Here is a 19,425-nt window from a genome sequence, read left to right as displayed (position 1 = left end):
CCTGCTTATACTCACTCTGTCTCAAAATAAATAAACATTAAAAAAAAAAAAAAGCCAGTGGCGCCTGGGTGACTCAGTTAGTTGAGTGTCTGACTTCGGCTCAGGTCATGATCTCACTGTTTGTGAGTTCGAGCTCCGCATTGGGCTCTGTGCTAACAGCTCAGAGCCTGGAGCCTATTTCGGATTCTGTGTATCCCTCTATCTCTACCCCTCCCCACTCATGCTCTGTCTCTCTCAAAAATAAAAACAAACATTAAAAAAAAAAAGGCTTGTACAAATATATACACATTTAAGTACAAGCCTTAAAGCACCTTAAAGTACATGAAGTAAAATTTGACAGAAGTGGAAGGAGAAACAGACAACACAATAATTATACCCAGAGACTTCAATACCCCACTCCCAATACTTGATAGAACAACTAGACAAAGGGGTGCCTGAGTGGCTCAGTCGGTTAAGCGTCCAACTTTGGCTCAGGTCATGATCTCATGGTTCGTGAGTTCAAGCCCACGTTGGGCTCTGTGCTGACAGCTCAGAGCATGGAGCCTGCTCTGGATTCTGTGTGTCCCTCGCTCTCTGCCCCTCCCCCACTCATGCTCTGTCTCTCTCAAAAATAAACATGAAAAAAAATTAAAAAGAGAACAAGTAGACAGGAAATCAGCAAACATATTGAAGAGTTGAATAACACTATTAACCAACTTGACCTAACATTCCACACAAAGACAGCAGAATATATATTTTTTTGTATCTAAAACAAGGACTAATACAAGGACTGAAACTATACAAGGTTTGTTCTCCAGCCACGCTGGAATTAAGTAGAAATTTGGGATATCCCCAAAGATTTGGAAATTAAACAGTTTTCTTTTAATTAACTGATGAGTCGAAGAAGAAATCTACAAGGGAAATTAGGAAATATTTTGAATTGAATGAAAAGGGAAAAGCAAAATATCAAAATTTGTAGAACATAGCTCAAGTGGTGTTTAGAGGAAAATTAATAGCTTTAAATACTGTAGGGGAAAAAATCAAACTCAGACACGGAGAACAGATTGGCGGTTGCCAGAGGTGGGAGTTGGGGGGTAGGTAAAGTGGGCAAAGGGAGTCAAAAATTTAAAACTTCCAGTTATGTACATGTAATGTACAGCATGGTGACTATAGTTAATAATACTGTGTTGCATATTTGAAAGTTGCTAAGAGAGGAGATCTTAAGGGTTCAAGAAAAAAAGTTCTATAACTATGTATGGTGACATATATTAACTAGACTTACTGCAATCATTTCACAATATATCATTTCACATATATACATTTCACAATATATCATTTCACAATATAAATATTGAATCATTACACCTGAAACTAATATAATGCATAATATAATTTTAAAAATAGAAAAAGTCTACAGAAAAAAAAGAGGGTCTCAAATCCATAACACAAGCTTCTACCTTTAGAAACTAAAAGAGTAAATTAAATCAAAAGCAAGCAGAAGGAAAGAAATAATACAGATGAGAGTAGAAATTAATGAAATAGAAAACAAAAACAATAGAGACAAATAAATAAAGTCAAAGGTTGGTTCTTTAAAAAAATTCAACAAAATTGACAAGTCTTCCCAAGAAAAAAGACACAATTAACAAGATTAGAGATGAATGAGGGGGTCATAATTATTGATCCTTTAGAAACTAAAAGTTAAGGGAATGTAATAAGCAACTTCATGCCAAGAAGTTAGATAATTTAGATATAATTGACAAATTTCTAAAAAGACACAATTGCCAAATGGATTTTTAAAAAATCCACATAGATCTATAATAATTAAAGAAATTAGTAAAATATCTTCCTACAAAGAAAAACAGGCAAAAATGGCTTCATTGGCAAATTCTACCAAATATTTAGAAGAATAAATAACTATCATAAACTCTTTAGAAAACAGAGGAACACTTCCTAACTCATCCCATGAAGCCATTATTACCCTGCTACCAAAGCCAAAGTTATCATAAAAAAAGAATTTTGTATGCAAAAAATTCTATAGAATCTGCAAAACAAACAAACAAAAACCCTAGTTTTTAGTTCTATTAGAACTAATAGAGTTTAGGGGCACCTGGGTGGCTTAATCAGTTGAGCATCTGACTCTTGATTTCAGCTCAGGTCATGATCCTAGGGCCATGGGATCGAGCCCCACATTAGGCTCCACATTGAGCATGGAGCCTGCTTAAGATCCTCTCTCTCTCTCTCTCTCTCTCTCTCTCTCTCTCTCTCTCTCTCTTTGCCCCTTTCCCCTGCTGTGCCCTCTCTCTGTTTCTCTAAAATAAACAACAAAAAAAGAACTAATAGAGTTTAACAAGGCCACAAGATATAAGATCAATATAAAAAATCAGTTGTATTTCTATATACACTTAAATATTTAAAGAAGAAAGATACCAATCTTTCAGAAAAGAGAGAACAGTTCCTAATTCATTCTATGAGGCCATTATTACCCTGATACTAAAATCAGACAAAGACATCACAAGAAGAGAAAACTACAAATTAATATCCTTCTTAAAATTAGACACAAGAACTTTAAATTATTAGCAAACCAACTCTAGCACCATAAAGGGATTATTTGTCCTAAGTGGGATTATTCCAGGAATGCACAGCTTGTTAAACATTAGAAAATTAATACATCATAGTAATGGAATGAAGGACAGAAATGACATTATCTTAGTAGGCACAGAAATAGCATTTGACAAAATCCAACATCCATTCATGATAAAAACTCCCAACAAACTAGAAATGAAAAGGAACTTCATCAACCTGACAAAGGGCATCTAAAAAAAACTTAACAGCTGACATTGTATGTTTTGGGAAAAGACTGAATATTTTCCTCTTAAGATTAGGAACAAGGTAAGGACATCCATACACCACTTTTTAACTTAATTTTTATTTTAATTTCAGTATAGTTAACATACAGTGTTATATTAGTTTCAGGTGTAAATATAGTGATTCAACAATTCTGTACATTATTCAGTGCTCATCATAAGTGCACTCTTTTTATTTATTTATTTTTGATGTTTGTTTATTTTTGAGAGAGAGAGAGTGTGAGTGCAAGTGGAGGAAGGGCAGAGAGAGAGGGAGACACAGAATCTGAAGCAGATTTCAGGCTCAGAGATGTCAGCACAGAGCCCAGCGTGGGGCTTGAACTCACAGACTGCGAGATCATGACCGGAGCTGAAGTCGGACACTCAACCAACTGAGCCACCCAGGTGCCGCAACATAAGTGTACTCTTAATCTCCTTCACCTATTTCATCCACCTTCCTGCCCACCTCCCCTCTGGAAACCATCAGTTTGTTTAAGAGTCTGTTTCTTGGTTTGTCTCTTTTTTTCCTTGTTCATTTGTTTAAATTCCACATATGAGTGAAATCATGGTATTTGTCTTTCTCTGACTTATTTCACTTAGCATTATACTCTCCAGATCCATCCATATTCTTGAAAATGGCAAGATTTCATTCTCTTTTATGGCTGAGTAATATTTCATTGTGTATGTGTTGGATATATATATATGTGTGTGTGTATATATATATATATGTACATGTATATGTATATGTACACACACAAACATCTTTATCCATTCATCTATCAGTGGCCACACGGATTGCTTTGATGTCTTGGCTATTGTAATTAATGCTGCAGTAAACATAAGGGTGCATATTATCTTTTTGAATTAGTGTTTTCATATTCTTTGGGTAATACTCAGTTCCACTTGCCACTTTTATTCAGCATTGTCTGGAGGTTTATCAGTGCAGTAAGACAATATAAAGAAATGAAAGGCATCCATATCGGAAAGGACTAAATAAAACTATCTCCATTCGCAGATGACATGTAGAAAATCCTAGAGTTCACACTCCTTCTGGCCCCCCTCCCAAGTCTGCTAGAACAAAGAAATAAGTTCAGAAAGGTCACAGTATATGAGGTCAGTTTATAAAAATCAATTATAAATGTGGTATATTTCCATAATAGAATATTATCCAGCCATAGAAAGGAAAGAAGTACTAATACATGCTACACTGTGGATGAACCTTAAAAACAGGCTCAGTGAAAGAAGCCAGACACAAAAGGCTACATATTATATGATTCCACTTATATGAAAGGTCCAGAAGATCAAATCCAGAGACAGAGAAAGTAGGTTAGTTGTGGCCATGGACCGGGTGGAGAGAGAAATGGAGAGTGATTGCTAATGGAGGCAGGATTTGTTTTTGGGGTAATGAAATGTTCTAAGATAAGGCTGCACAACTGTGGATATACCACAGACCATTGGAAGTATACCCCAAACTACTGACTTGCACACTTTGAAAGGCTGAATTTAATTGTATATGAATTGTATCTAAATTTAAAAATCTGTATTTCTACACATTTGCACATGGACAATTTGAAAATGAAGGTAAAAAATAAACTCAATTCACATTAGAGCAAAAAGGATGAACTTAACAAAAGAAACACAAAACTTGTACACTGAAAATTGCAAAACGTTGCTGAGAAAATGACACATACATACATACATAAAATTCAGGTACATGGATTGGAACACTGAATATTAAGACCACATTCTCTCCAAATTGATGTATATGATGTATACATACAATGCGTTCCCTATCAAAAATCCCTATGAGTTTTTGTAGAAACTGATTAAACTGGTACTAAGATTGACATGGAATTGTAAAGGAGCCAGATTAGTCTAAACAATTTTGAAACAGAAGAAGAAAGTTAGAGGACTTACACTGTCATATTTCAAAACTTAAAATGGTGCTATAATCAAGTAGTGTGGTACTGACATAAGGATAGGCATAATGATCAGTGGGACAGAACTGATAATTCAGAAATAAACCCTTACATGTAGAGTCCATTGATTTTTGACAAAGGTGCCACAGCAATTTAATAGGAAAAGAGTATTTTTCCCTATAAATGTTGCTGAGACATTGGCTATCCATATGCAAAAAAGATGAAGTTAAACTCACTTCACATCATATAGAAATTTTACTCAAAATTAATTATAAATTTAAATGTAAGAGCAAAAACTGTCAATTTTTTAGGAAAAAATGTGAGAAAACCTGCAAGATAATATGCAGATATGACATACCAGAAGCATAAACCTAAAAAAATGGGCAAATTTGATTCCATTAAACTTAAAAATTTTTTGAACTTCCAAATATACCATCAAGAAAATGAAAGGACAAGTCACAGACAGGGAGAAAATATTTGCACCACTACATATATCTGACAAAGGACTTGTATCCAAAACTTAAAATTCCATATTAAGAAGACAAACCAGTTTTTAAAAATGGGCAAAAGACTTGAACACTCCATGAAAGATGTCCAAGTAGCATATAGAAAGATGTTTAATACTAATCATCAGAGAAATTCCAATTTAAACTGTCATGATACACCATGTCACACTCACTAAAACTGCTAAAACTAAAACTAAATACCTAGTTTTAGCCAGGACGTGGAGCAAAATTTAATGCTCACACATTTTTGGTGGCAGTGCTAAATTGTATGTATCTATGTATATGTATGTGCATATATATGTATGTGCGTGTATGTTGTGTGTATACATACACACATACACTCTGCAAAATAGCTTAACATTAAACGTTATACTCCTTTTAAGATCCAGCAATTCTACTGCAATGTATTTATCTGAAAGAAATAAAAATATATGTCCAGAAAAAGACATACATAAATGTTCATATCAGATTTACTCATAATAAATAATGCAAATGTTCCTCAAAAGGAGAATGGATAAATTGCAGCATATTCTTACAATGAAATTCTTCTCAGCAATATAATGTAATGAACACTAACACATACAACAACATAGATGACCCTCAAAAAAATTCTGCTGAGTGAAGGAAGCTAAACGCAGAAAAGTACACCCTGCATGATCCTATTTATACAAAGTTCTAGGGGCACCAGGGTGGCTCAGTTGATTAAGCATCTGACTCTTGGTTTCAGCTCAGGTCATGATCTCACAGTATGTGAGTTGAAGCCCTGTGTTGGGCTCTGTGCTGCCAGTGCAGAGCCTGCTTGGAATTCTCTCTCCCTCCCTGTCTCTCTCTGCCCCTCCCCCACTCACACTGTCTCTCTCTCTCAAAATAAATAAATAAACTTTAATTTAAAAAGTAGTGATAGAAATCAGATCAGTGGTGTCCTGGCATGGGGAACAGGAGACTCCCAACTGTAAAGTGGAATGAGGGTATATTGTGACACAGTGACAGAAATGTTATAAATCTGGAAGGGAATAGTGGTTAGTATGATTAATACATTTCTCGATCTCCTTGTGCTGTATATACTTGAAATGTTATTGTACATACTCCTCAATAAGCTTATTAAGCTTATTAAATACTCAAAGAATTAAGTGATAAGATAGCATCCATTAAAATTATTGGGTTTTAAATCAAGGCAGGTACAGATTTTAAGAACAGACAGATATGAAGATCCAGTTTAAAATCTTGGAAATGAATAGCACTTGAAATATGTCAATAGATACGGTAAACTGCATACAGAGTGAAACAGAACTGTAGTGAACAGAATGATAGAGCTAAGAAAATCACCTCAAATTAGAGAGATAAATTTAGGCATTGAAAATTTGAAGAGTAGTTAGGAACACGAAAGCTGGATTAAGATGCTACAGTATATGTCTAATGGAAGTTTTAGAAAGAGAATGGAAAGAGGTAGTATTGAAAGTAATAATTACTAATTTTTTTTAAGAATTGAAGAAAGATAACAGTCTGCATGTTGAAAAGTATATCAACTGAGGGACAAAACAAAAACAAAAAACCTCTTCAGAGAAACTGCTGATAATCAAAGATAAAAAGAGAAACATTAAAAACTATTAGGAAAGACATTCCACACATTATGGAGTAAAAATCAGACTTACAACAGATAGCTCACAATTAACAAATGCTAGATGATAATGATATTATATCTTTAAAGTACTACGGAAAACAAGAGATATATTCAGTGTATGTCAAGTATATATACATGAACGATATATCTCTTCTAGATGAGAAATAAGAAGATATACAAATATATGAAATAAATATATGAAGGCAAAATTGGGGTGTCTGGGTGGCTCAGTCAGTTAAGCGTCCAACTTCGGCTCAGGTTATGATCCCGCCGTTCATGAGTTCTAGCCCACATCGGGCTCTTTGCTGACTGCTTCGAGCCTGGAGCCTGCTTCGGATTCTGTGTCTCCCCCTCTCTCAGCCCCTCTCCTGCTCGCACTCTGCCTCTCTCTCTCTCTCAAAAATAAATAAACATTAAAAAAAATTTTTTAAATAGTGAAGGCAAAATAAAGACATTTTAAACATCTAGAATAAAAGTTTCCCATCCATATATACACACTGAGGGAACCATTAAAGAATAGATTATACCAAGAAGAAAAAGCCAGAAGAAAGGAATGCAATACGTGAAGCAACAGAAAGCAAAGTAATTGGCAAAGCATACTGGCAAAATGAAACAAATGACAACATTTTATGTGTTAAAAATAACACAATACTAAAATTCAAAATAAAAACATGAAAAATACTTAGAGGGAAGTTAAATCATATCAAAGTCCTTTTTAGAAAAATGTGTTTTACATAATTGGATTGTCATTCATTGTCAAAGTGATGAAAGATGCTTGAAGCCCCTTTGTCCCTTTCTGTTCCAGTTAATACTCTAATCCTATCAACTGGAGTAGGGACAGTTTACACTAGAAAGATGGCTTATTGGGCCCTGTCTAGATAGGTGGCATCAAACTTAAAATTGCAACTCACACTAAGACACGTAGTTGACATTATGACTCATGGTGTGTACATAAAACAGAAGACAAAGTTCTATAAAGTAATAACCTGTATATGAGTGATACTATGATATTTTACATTCTATCTACTTTATTCTATTTTAGTTTTGGGGGTATTATTTAATAACATTTTATATTGATTTCATGATCCACATGATCCTAAAGCTTGAGAAAGCACTGGTAAGAATGTTTTCTGAGAAGTCCTAAGTGTTTACCTTTCCTACTTTAAAAATATCTGATACTAAGTCTGAAATTAGGTCAAAATAAAAAGTTAAACAAAAAAAGATATGGTACAGATTCATTACTTAGTATAAAGACTATTGATATCTTCTCAGTTAAGGATATTTTATTTGATGAATGTTCACTATTATTACTAGTATCATCCTTTCTATCACCCAGAATAGAGGCTTAGATTCATCTTCATTAACCATCTCTCTCATCAAATCCGTCATCAAATTCTGTGGATTCTATCCTCACACAACATGTCTCATGTCTTTGTTCCCCTATTTAAAAAAAAATTTTTTTTAATGTTTATTTATTTTGGAGAGAGAGAGGGAGCTTATGCACAAGTGGGGGAGGGGCAGAGAGAGAGGGAAACACAGAAACCAAAGCAGGTTCCAGGCTCCGAGCTGTCAGCACAGAGCCCGATGCGGGGCTCGAACCCACGAACTTTGAGATCATGACCTGAGCCTAAGTCTGGCGCTTAACTGACTGAGCCACCCAGGCGTCCCTTTGTTCCCCCATTTTTAAAAATGGACACATAACTTATTAGTTTTAGCTATATAGTATAATGATTTGATATATGTATATATGGCAAAATGATCAAAGTTCTTGCTTTGTTTCAGTGGAGGCCAGAAATGCTAAAAACAAACAAACTAACTTTCTAACTTTGTTAGAAAAATAAAGGAGTATGGGGCAGAGTTAAGATGGAAGAGGTGCTGGGGCGCCTGGGTGGCTCAGTTGGTTGAGCAACCGACTTCGGCTCAGGTTGTGATCTCGCGGTTCATGGGTTTGAGCCCTGCGTCAGGCTCTGTGCTGACAGCTCAGAGCCTGGAGCCTGATTCGGATTTTGTGTTCCCTCTCTCTCTGCCCCTCCCCCACTCATGCTCTCTCTCTGTCTCAGACATAAATAAACATTAAAAAAAAATTTTTTTTAAAGATGGAACAGGTGTAGGGGGACTGGGATTTTCCCTGTCCCTCAAACACAGCTGTATTGAGGTCAGATCACTTGGAACACCCAGGAAATCAATCTGTGGAGTGGCAGAAGGGTCCCTACAGTTGGAGGGAGACAGCTTGGCAGGATTGAGGTACATGTATGTGATTAGGGGGAGATAAAATGGCAAAGGCATGGAGGGGAGGGAACCCTTTCAGTGCAGAGACAAAAAGAGACAGGTCTTCAAAAAGTATCAAGTTAGCACATGAGAATAACCTCTCCAGACCATGGACTGGAGAACGAGACATGGGGAGATTGCCAGTTTGTATTTTGCAAACAGCCTTAGGAGCTGAAATGTGAAGGTTTCAAATGTGCGTGACTGTCTCCAGAGCAAAGCCATGGTGCACGCTACTAGGGAGAAAGCAGTCGGGCCCCAGCACTGTAGCAATCTCAGGGGTGCACTGGGAGAGAACAGTCCCCTTCCTGGAGTACTTTGGGAAGAGGGTTTATTGCCTCCCCAAAGACAAAAGACCCTGCAGGTGCCAGCCAGAGGCCTTTAATCTGCAGGGTGGAGTGGCACTACTCCAGAACAGGTTCCACAGGATGCGGGGTCCTTTAAGACATTGGGTTTTGAATCTAGCTGAGCAGCTAGAAGCCTTGAGAGAACTGTGGAGCAGGGCAAGCTGACCACCTGTGCTATTGGGTGAGGGCTGCCTGACAGAAAACCCTGTTCAGGGAGGGAAAGGAGGAGAGATTGGCTGTTGCCATTTTTTCTCCCCAACAGCAACATGGCAGGACTTCAGAGAGCAGCACAGCTGCCCCCATTGGAGGTGGGACCCATTTACCCAAACTGCTCCCCTCTGTGCTTGGCAACTGCTTATCTACTGGAGCAAGGCTGACTCTCAGCCAATGCAGGCGGCCTCTCCTCTAGACCAGTACAGCCACCAGTCCCAGGCACCAACAGATGACTGTTTTTTTAATTCTTTTCCTCCCCTCCTCACCCCTCCCTCCCTTCCCTTCCTTTCCTTTCCTTTCCTTTCCTTTCCTTTCCTTTCCTTTCCTTTCCTCTTCCTACCCTCTTCTTTTGCAATCAGGCTCTTAATTTCTGATTTGTTTTTGGTCATTTATATATATACATATATTTGTTCAATTAGGCATTTTTATTCTATTCATTTTACACCGTTTCTATTTCTCTTCTTCTTTATTTTCCTTTCTCTTTCTCTGAATTTAGCCTGATAGTTTTTTGATTCCCTGTTTGGTCTTCATTTCTCCCCTTTCATTTTTTTTCTTTTTATGGGATCAGGTTTCCTCCCCACTCCTTTCCCTTTTTTCCAGGGTTACTTCAACAAACAAATCAAAGCACACCTTGGCTGAAGGTCCAAACACTCCACCACTAAAAGTAAGGAGGAGCTTTGCAGAGGACTGACCAGTGGGATAGAGCAGCCAAAACACAACAGAGTGCATATAATGTATACCAAAAACAATTCCTCAAGTGCCAACCCTGGACAGTGTATGACCCATTTTTAATATAGAGGTACTCACAGGTGCAGTAATAACAAACTATTAAAACCCACAAAAAGCAGAAACTAGCCAAAATGAGAAAACAGAGGAATTCTCCCGAAAAGAAAATTCAGGAAGAAATCACAGCCAGAGAATTGCTCAAAACAGTTATAAACAATATATCTGAACAAGAATTTAGAATAACAGTCATAAGACTAATAACTGGGCTTGAAAAAAGCATAGAAGACACTAGAGAATCTCTTTGTACAGAGATCACAGACCTAGGAACTCGTCCTGATGAATTAAAAAATGCTACAACTGAGATGCAAAATAAACTAGATACAGTGACAGTGAGGATGGAAGAAGCAGAGGAGAGAATAGGTGAAATAGAAGATAAAATCGGAAAATAATGAAGCTGAAAAAAAGAAGGAAAGGAAATTACCAGATCATGAGGGGAGAATTAGAGAACTGATTCCATGAAACAAAACAATATCCGTATCATAGGAGTTCCAGAAGAAGAGAGAGAAAGGGGAAGAAGTTTTATATGAATAAATTATAGCTGAGAACTTCTCTAATCTGGGGAAGGAAACAGGCATCCAAGTCTGAGAGGCACAGAGAACTCCTTCAAAATCAATAAAAACAGGTCAATACCATGACATATCATAGTGAAACTGGCAAAACACAAACATAAAGAGAATTCTGAAAGCAGCTAGGGACAAATGGGCCTTAAGTTACGGGCATAGGCACATAAGGTTAGTAGCAGACCTATCCACTGAAACTTGGCAGACCAGAAGCGAGTGGCAGGAAATATTCAATGTGCTGAACAGGAAAACTATGCAGCCAAGAATCTTTTATCCAGCAAGGCTGTCTTCAGAATAGGAGAGATAAAGACTTTCCCAGACAAAAACCAAAGGAGTTCATGACCATTAAACCAGCCCTGCAAGAGATTCTAGGGGTACTCTGTGAGTGGAAAGCAGCGAAGACTACAAAGGACCAAAGACATCACAACAAACATGGAATCTACAGATAACACCATGGCATTAAATTCATACCTTTCAATAATCACTCTGAATGTAAATGGACTAAATGCCCCAATCAAAAGACATAGAGTATCAGAAGGGATCAAAAATAAGATCCATCTATATTCTGCCTACAAGAGACTCATTTAAAAAAATTTTTTTTTAACGTTTATTTATTTTTGAGACAGGGAGAGACAGAGCATGAACAGGGGAGGGTCAGAGAGAGGGAGACACAGAATCTGAAGCAGGCTCCAGGCTCTGAGCTGTCAGCACAGAGCCCGACGCGGGTCTTGAACTCACAGACTGTGAGATCATGACCTGAGCTGAAGTCAGCCGCTTAACCGACTGAGCCACCCAGGCGCCCCCAAGAGACTCATTTTAAACCAGAAGACACCTGCACATTGTAAGTGAGGGGATGGAGAACCATCTATCATGCTAACGATGTCAAAAGAAAGCTGGACTAGCCATACTTACATCAGACAAACTACATTTTAAAACAAAGACTGTACCAAGAGATGAAGAAGGGCATTATATCATAATTAAGGGGTCTATCCATCAAGAAGAGCTAACAATTGTAAATATTTATGCCTCCAATGTGGAAGAACTCAAATATATAAATCAATTAATCATAAATATAAGCAAACTTTTGGATAATAATGCCATAATTATAGGGGACTTTAATACTCCACTTACAACAATGGACAGATAACCTAGGCAGAAAATCAATCAAGGAAACAATGGCTCTGAATGACACATTGGACCAGATAAACTGAACACATATATTCAGAACGTTTCATCCTACAGCAGCAGAATACATATGCTTCTTGAGTGCACATGGAACATTATCCAAAATAGATCACATACTGGTCACAAAATAGCCCTCAACACGTACAAAAAGATTGAGATCATACCATGCATATTTTCAGATCACAATGCTATGAAACTTGAAATCAACCACAAGTAAAAATTTGGAAAACCCCAAATACATTGAGGTTAAACAATATCCCACCAAAGAACCAATGGGTCAACCAGGAAATTAAATAAGAAATTTAAAAATATATGGAAGCAAATGAAAATGAAATATGATCGTCCAATCATTTGGGATGCAGCAAAGGCAGTCCTAAGAGGAAGATACACTGCAATTCGGGCCTATCTCAAGAAGTAAGAAAGGCCCCAAATATACAACCTAACCTTACACCTAAAGGAGCTAGAAAAGGAGCAGCAAATATAGCCCAAAGCCAGCAGAAGAAGGGAAATAAAGATTAGAGCAGAAATAAATGATATAGAACAGTAGAACAGATCAATGAAACTAAGAGCTGATTTTTTGAAAGAATAAACAAACTGATAAGCCCCTAGCCAGACTACTCAAAAAGAAAAAAGAGAGGACCCAAATAAAGTCACAATTGAAAGAGGAGAGATCACAACCAATACCAGAGACATACAAACAATTCTAAGAGAATACTATGAAAAATTATATGCCAACATACTAGACAATCTGGAAGAAATGGACAAATTCCTAGACACTCACACACTACCAAAACTCAAATGGGAAGAAATAGAAAATTTGAATAAACCTATAACCAGCAAAGAAATCTCAGTTATCAAAAGTCTCCCAACAAATAAGAGCCCTGGAATTCTACCAAAAATTTAAAGCAGAGTTAATACCTGTTCTTCTCAAAATGTTCCAAAAAATAGAAATGGAAGGAAAGCTTCCAAACTCATTCTATGAAGCCAGCATTACCTTGATTCCAAAACCAGACAAAGACTCCACTAAAAAGGAGAATTACAGGCCAATATACCTGATGAACCTAGATGCAAAAATTCTCAATAAGATACTAGCAAATCGAAGTCAACAATACATTAAAAGCATTATTCACCATGATCAAGTGGGATTCATTCCTGGGCTGCAGGGCTGTTTTAGTATTCACAAATCAATCAATGTGATACACCACATTAATAGAGGAAAGGATAAGAACCATATGATATTGTCAATAGATGCAAAAAAAGCATTGGACAAAGTACAGCATCCTTTCTTGATAAAAACCCTCAAGAAAGTCGGAATGGAAGAAACATATCTTAACATCATAAAAGCCATATATGAAAGGCCCATAGGTAATATAATCTACAATGGGGAAAAACTGAGAGCTTTCTCCCTAAGATCAGGAACATGACAGAGATGTCCATTCTCACCACTGTTGTTCAACATAGTGTTGGAAGCCCTAGCCTCAGCAATCAGACAACAAAACAAAATTAAATGCACCCAAACTGGCAAAGAAGAAGTCAAGCTTTCACTCTTTGCAGATGACATGATATTCTACATGGAAGACCCAAAAGACTCCACCAAAAAACTGCTAGAGCTGATACATGAATTCAGTAAAGCCGCAGGATATAAAATCAATGTACAGAAATTGGTTGCATTTCTATACACCAATAATGAAGCAACAGAAAGAGATATCAAGGAATTGATCCCATTTACACCAAAAACCATAAGATACTTAGGAATAAACCTAACCAAAGAGGTAAAATATCTGTACACTGAAAACTATAGAAAGCTTATGAAACAAATTGAAAAAGACACAAAGAAATGGAAAAACATTCCATGCTCATGGATTGGAAGAACAAATATTGTTAAAATATTGATACTACTGAAAGCAATCTACACATTCAATGCAAACCTTATCAAAATAACACAGCATTCTTCACAGAGCTAGAACAAACAATTCTAAAATTTGTATGGTACCACAAAAGAACCTGAATAGCCAAAGTAATGTTGAAAAAGAAAACCAAAGCTGGAGGTATCACAATTCTGGACTTTAACCTGTATTACAAACTTGTAATCATCAAGACAGTATGGTACTGACACAAAAACAGACACATAGATCAATGGAACAGAATAGAGAACCCAGAAATGGACCCACAAATATATGGCCAACTAATCTTTGACAAAGCAGTAAAGAGTATCCAATGGGAAAAAGACAGTCTCTTTAGCAAATGGTGCTGGGAGAACTGGATAGCAACATGCAGAAGAATGAACCTGGACCACTTTCTTACACCATACACAAAAATAAACTCAAAATGGGTAAAAGACCTAAATTTGAGACAGAAAACCATCAAAATCCTACAGGAGAAAACAGGCAGCAACCTCTCTGACCTAGGCCACAACAACTTCATACTTGACATGTCTCCAGAGGCAAGGGAAATAAAAGCAAAAATGAATTATTTGGACCTCCTCAAGATAAAAAGCTTCTACACAGCAAGGGAGACAATTAACAAAACTAAAAGGCAACCAATAGAATATATTTGCAAATATATTTGCAAATGGGAGAATATATTTGCAAATGACATATCAGATAAAGGGTTAGTATCCCAAATACATAAAGAACTTACCGAACTCAACACCCCAAAACCAAATAATCCAGTGAAGAAATGGGCAGAAGACATGAATAGACACTTCTCCAAAGAAGATATCCAGACGGCAAACAGACACATGAACAGATGTTCAACATCACTCGTCGTCAGGGAATTACAAATCAAAACCACAAAGAGATACCACCTCACACCTGTCAGAATGGCTAAAATTAACAACTCAGGCAACAACAGATGTTGGCAAGGTAGTGGAGAAAGAGGAACTCTTTTGCTCTGCTGGTGAGAATGCAAAGTGGTGTAGGCACTCTGGAAAACAGTATGGGGGTTCCTCAAAAAATTAAAAATAGAATTACCTAATGACCCAGCAATTGCACTACTAGGAATTTAACCAAAGGATACAAAAATGCTGAATCGAAGGGGCACATGCACCCCAATGTTCATAGCAGTGCTATCAACAATAGCCAAAGTATGGAAAGAGCCCAAGTGTCCATTGATGGATGAATGGATAAAGAAGATATAGTATGTATACACAATGGCGTAATGCTGGACAATGAAAAAGAATGAAATCTTGCCATTTGCAACAATGTGGGTGAAACTGGAGGATATTATGCTAAACGAAGTAAGTCAGTCAGAAAAAGATATCATATGATTTCACTCATATATGGAATTTGAGAAACTCAACAGATGAAAATAGGGGAAAGGAAGGATAAATAAGATAAAAACAGAGAGGAAGGCAAAGCATAGAGAGTCTTAAATACAGAGGACAAACTGAGGGTTGCTGGAGAGGGGTTGGAGGGTTGGGTTAAATGGGTGATGGGCATTAAGGAGGGCACTTTTCAGGATGAGCAATGGGTGTCATATATAAGAGATGAATCACTGGGTTCTACTTCTGAAGCCAAGACTATACTGTATGTTAAATAACTTGAAAATAAATTAATAAAAATTTAAAAAAATAAAAAAATGAAGTATGGATGCTAAAATTTTAACTACTAGTAGAATATAAACATAATGAATAACTTCCAAATTAATAGAGGAAACAAGAAAAAACGTAACAGAAGGAAAAGAAAATAAAAAACACAAGAAAAAGGTTAAATACAAACACAAAACAAATGGTAGCTATAAGTCCAAATATTGCACATTATAATAAGTATAAGTGGATACAATTTACCTATTAAGAAAAGACAGAGACTCTGAAATTGGATTTTAAAATTCTAGCTACATGCTATTTAAATAAACATTTCAAAAACAGAATGACACCCAGATATTAAGGGATGGGAAAAGTTATAATAGGCAAATACTAACAACAAGAAGAGTTGACATAATAGCATTTAAGCAGATAAATATTTAATAGAAAAAAATTTGCCAAGAAATAGCCTCTTTTAAAAAAAATGTTTATTTTTGAGAGAGAGCACACGTGAGCATGTGAGTGGGGGAGGGGCAGAGAGAGAGGGAGACAGAGAATCTGTCAGTGCAGAGCCCGACGTGGGGCTCAAACTCATGAACTATGAGATCATGACCTGAGCTGAAGTTGGAGGCTTAACCAACTGAGCCACCCAGGTGCCCCAAGAAACAGGCTCTTAACTATTGAGAACAAACTGATGGTTACCAGAGGGGAGGTGGGTGGGGGGTAGGTGAAATCGGTAATGTGGTAATACAGATCAAGGACTGCACTTGTCATAATGAGCACAGGGTGATGTATGGAATTGTTGAATCACTGTATTGTACACCTAAAACTAATATAGCACTGTATGTTAACTATACTGGAATTAAATTTTAAAAAAATGCTTGCAATGCAGAAACAAAACAAAACAAAAGACAGTCAGCTTGCTAGGAGATTGTGCTTGTCACTTCTTTCTCAACATTATCCCATTCTCATCTCTAATAAAGAACTTTGATGCTTCTGAAAAAAATAAATAAAAAATTTCACTAAGACTAGGAAAGTCCCACCTCAGCCCCCAGAAGCTTGAAAACAGTAAAAGAATTTTTAGAAATATTACTTATGTTGACTCTTGTGAAAATAAATAAAAGAAATATCATTAAACCTGGAGTTGGGAAGCCCTAAAGAGCAATCTGTCACACACTACCATCCCTCCATAAGAAACCATAGCTTGCATTCCCCAACAGGAAGAAACTTACTTTATATACCCCAGCAGGAGGAAGACTTTCTTCCTGCCCATCCACAGCCTAACCAGTGAGAAACCACCACACTCATCCAATGAGAAGCCATAACAGCCCCTTCTAGCTTCCTCCTTTTGCCTATAAAAGCAAGCCTCTCCTCTGTTCTGGACTTGCCTATGCTTTGCCATAAGTTTGCCCATTTGCAATTCTTTGCTATTCCTGAAGCTTATTTTGCTTTTAAAAAGCTGACACTTTTTTTTTTTTTGTATTTTTTTAAGGTCAATAGTCTTTAAAATTAGCCTTCATATCTATTTAGCAAGTCTTTTTTAATTGGGTAGAAACTGATTTTCATTCGTGGAGTGAAAATACAGATTTATTATCTTATACTTTTTCTTCCACCAGAATAAAAAAGGGTGCATAAATATAAAGTAGAAAAGCAAGGAGGCAAATAACATGATCAGATTTATATTTTATAGCCATCTCTATTGCTGCTACTAAAGGATTACAGAGGGCAGGGAGATAACCTAAACTCTCAGCTGGAAAATACAGACTACAGGGGCACCTGCGTGGCTCAATCGGCTGAGTGTCCGACTTCAGCTCAGGTCATGGTCTCACAGTTCATGAGTTCAAGCCCCTTGTCGGCTCTGTGCTGACAGCTCAGAGCCTGGAGCCTGCTTTGGATTCTATGTCTCCTGCTCTCTCTGAACCAACCCCGCTTGTGCTCTCTCTCTCTAAAATAAATAATACACATTAAAAAAATTAAAAGTAAAATAAAAATACAGACTACAAAATGATATATATGCAGTTAGCCCTTCACCAACACAAGTTTGAACTGTGTGGGTCCACTTATATATGGACTTTTTTTCAAAACAGTACAGGACTGTAAATGTATTTTCTCTTATGATTTTCTGTTTTTTTAATGTTTATTTATTTATTTTTGAGAGAGAGAGGAGGGGTGGAGAGAGAGGCAGAAAGAGAATCCCAAACAGGCTCCACATCGTCAGTGCAGAGGTGGACGTGGGGTTTGAACTCATGAACAGTGAGATAAAGACCCTGAGCCAAAATCAAGAGTCAGACGCTTAACTGACTGAGCCACCCAGGCTCCCCTCTTAGGATTTTTTTTTTTTAATTTTAATGTTTATTTATTTTATTTTATTTTTTTTTTTAATTTTTTTTTTCAACGTTTATTTATTTTTGGGACAGAGAGAGACAGAGCATGAACGGGGGAGGGGAAGAGAGAGAGGGAGACACAGAATCGGAAACAGGCTCCAGGCTCCGAGCCATCAGCCCAGAGCCTGACGCGGGGCTCGAACTCACGGACCGCGAGATCGTGACCTGGCTGAAGTCGGACGCTTAACCGACTGCGCCACCCAGGCGCCCCTAATGTTTATTTATTTTTGAGAGAGAGAGAGAAAGAGAGAAGCCGATGTGGAGTTTGAACTCAGGAACTGAGAGATCATGACCTGAGCCAAATTCGGACCCTTAGCCGACTGAGCCACCCAGGCGCCCCTATTTTGTTTTTTAAGTTTATTTATTTATTTTGAGAGAGACAGAGCGCGAGTGGGGAAGGGGCAGAGAGGGAGAGAGAGGATCCCAAGCAGGCTCCAGGCTGCCAGCGAAGAGCCTGATGTGGGGCTTGAGCTCACGAAACTGCGAGATCATGACCTGAGCCAAAACCAGGAGTCAGACGCTTAACTGACTGAGCCACCCAGGCACACCATGATTTTATTTTCTTTTTTTAAAAAAAAGAAAAATTTTTTAAATGTTTATTTATTTTTTGGGAGAGACAGAGACATAATGCGAGTGGGTTAGGGGTAGAGAGAAAGGGAGACACATAATCCGAAGCAGGTTCCAGGCTCTGAACTGTCAGCACAGAGCCGAAGCGGGGGTGGAACTCACGAGCTGTGAGATTATGACCTGAGCCGAAGTCAGACGCTCAACTGACAGCCACCCAGGCGCCCCCACCATGATTTTCTTAATAACCTTTTCTTTAGCTTTATTGTAAGAATACAGTATGCAATACATATATAAAATATGGGTTATTGTTAAAGCTTCCAGTCAGTTGTAAGCTATTAGTAGTTAGGTTTTTGGAGAGCCAAATATTATATATGGATTTTTGACTGTGTGTGTGTGGGGGGGAAAGGGGGCACATGGGGGCGGAGGGTCAGCATCCCTAAGGCCACATGTATAGGATTAACTGTCTATCTTCAGCTCTAAAAAAAATACTGGAATCAAGCAACTATACTAAAATTAGCAATCATTATATTAGGTAGAATTATTGGTAATTTTAATTTATTCTTCATGTTTTTCTGGATCTTTCAAAATGATTACAATAAACATAGTATTTTTATAATGAAGAAAATGTTACTTTAAAAAAGTAGGTATTTCTATAAATTTTCTTTACATAGGAATAGGAAGGAAATCTGAATATTATAAGATGAAAATTCACTAAATTTTTTAATGG

At 37.2% G+C, this 19,425-nt stretch overlaps 1 protein-coding gene across 4 annotated transcripts in view; it reads left to right on the top strand.

Moving 5' to 3' along the window:
- The window catches only part of FAM149B1 (family with sequence similarity 149 member B1), an 86,855-nt gene that overhangs the window by 12,840 nt on the left and 54,590 nt on the right, over positions 1-19,425 (top strand). The gene's annotated exons all lie outside the window — the stretch shown is intronic.

The sequence above is a fragment of the Lynx canadensis genome, chromosome D2 (genome assembly GCF_007474595.2).
Source record: "Lynx canadensis isolate LIC74 chromosome D2, mLynCan4.pri.v2, whole genome shotgun sequence".
In the NCBI taxonomy this organism is placed as follows: domain Eukaryota; kingdom Metazoa; phylum Chordata; class Mammalia; order Carnivora; family Felidae; genus Lynx; species Lynx canadensis.
This window is presented reverse-complemented; position numbering and strand designations above follow the sequence as displayed.